The sequence below is a fragment of the Rhea americana genome, unplaced genomic scaffold (assembly GCF_003343005.1).
Source record: "Rhea americana isolate MKP2758 unplaced genomic scaffold, rheAme1 scaffold_21, whole genome shotgun sequence".
Lineage (NCBI taxonomy): Eukaryota > Metazoa > Chordata > Aves > Rheiformes > Rheidae > Rhea > Rhea americana.
The window spans coordinates 1,148,148-1,149,904 of record NW_028186258.1 but is presented as its reverse complement, the minus strand read 5'-3'; positions in this window follow the sequence as shown (position 1 = coordinate 1,149,904).

The following is a 1,757-nucleotide window of genomic DNA, read 5'->3' as shown; positions in this document are numbered from 1 at the left end:
TGCGGCCACCGCGCTGCCGCCCCCTCCCGGCGCTGCCGCCCCCTGCCCCGGCGCTGCCGCCGCCGTTAACCCCTGCGCTCTCGGCAGGGAGCTGCGTGGGGCCCCGGCTGCTCGCCCGTCCGCGGTGCCCCGCGGTGGGACGGCTCCGTGCGCGCCCGGCCGAGGCCTGCGGGGCGCTGGGGGAGGGCAGGGGGCGTCCGGCTTGGCGCCGTCCCCCGCTGCGGCCGCTCTGAGCTTCCTGGGAGCCTGGTGGGACATGGGGCACCGTGTCTGGGGGCTCGGGCTGCTTTGGCTTGGGGACGCGCCGGCCCCAGCGACCCGAACGACCAGGGCCCGAGGGCCAGCGGGCCTGGGCTGCCCCAAAACCCCAGCAGGCCCCACCGAGGGGGCTGCACGGGGGCGATTCGGCCCCCCAAGCAACAGAGCGAGGGCGGGTGACCGGCCATCCCGGAGGGGCCGCGTGGCCGCCCCAGGCCTGGGTGCCGTGAGGACGCGTCCGCTCGCAGACGCTGAGCCCGGGTCCGGCTCCTCGCCGCCTTTGCCCTTAAATCAAAGCAGCAGCCGCAGGGCCGTTGTCCCGCCAGCCAGCTGGGGCCCTTTGCCTGGTTCCTCCCTCCCCTTCAATCACTGCAGTTTAATAAGTAGCAAAGCTTTAAAAAACAGCATGAGCAGCAAAAAAAATATTTCCTTGCTGACAAAAGGAGGACCAGGAACCAGGCACCGTCCCCAGCAGGTCGCATCCAGCACCCGGGGAGCAGGGAATCCCCTGGGCCTGGGGCCACCAGGAGCCTCCGGGGCCGGGCACGGGGACAGACGGGAAGGCCGCGGCTTTGCCCCACGGCTTGGGGCTTCGGCTCCCTCCCGTAGCCCCGAGCTGCCTGCCAGAGGGGCTCCGGGTCGCAGCTGATGAGCGGGCGAAGCTGGCGCTGTGGACGTGTTCCCCCGTCGTCCGCTGCGAGGGCAGGGCGGGCTGGCAGATATTTGAACATCTGAGCAGAGATTCAATTATATGCACTACTTCGTTTATTTAGCTGTCCAGTCACACTGATCAGACTTGGAAATTAAGAGGCATGAGGTTAGAGGGATCCTGTCAGATCATATTTAGCCCAGCTCTTGCTGCTTGGATTTTAAAATGCAGCTTTTTTTACATGACCTGCAGCTACAAAACAACTTTCTTCTATTCTTAGTAAATAAATAAATTAAAAAAAAAAAAAAACGTAATCTGGCAAAAATGGGTGAGAGCAAAACCAGTTCCCCAGCTGTATTTCCACTATGAACTGTGCAGCTGTATGGCTCCCAGCGTTTTAAAATCCTCATCCTTTTACCGGGCGTTTGGGCCTGCCGAGCTCATTGTATGATGGGGGCCTCCGGGGAGCCCGAGCAAGGAGGACGGCGGAAGGCAGCGAGGATTTTGCAGTTCTTTCGTAGATGCCGGCCAGCAGGATTTGCAAACCTCCTCCCCTGGTTTGGGACAGATAAAACCGCCTCCAGCCGCACCCCGCGCTCCCATCCGCCGCCGCGTGCCGGCGCGGATGCCTATCGCGGCGCGCACGCCTCCGTGCGCGGGGCAGATAAGGCCCCCTTATCCCCCCCCTTATTTCTCTTTAAGGAAAAAAAAATAAATAAAGATTCCTGAGCAGTTAGTAAGAACCAGCCCTGCGGGCAGGAGGGAGAAGTGAAACAGGGAAGCGAACTTCGTCCCACCCCGCGGCAGCTGCCCGGGCGAGCAGCGAACCCGCCGCGCGCCCCGGCCGCGC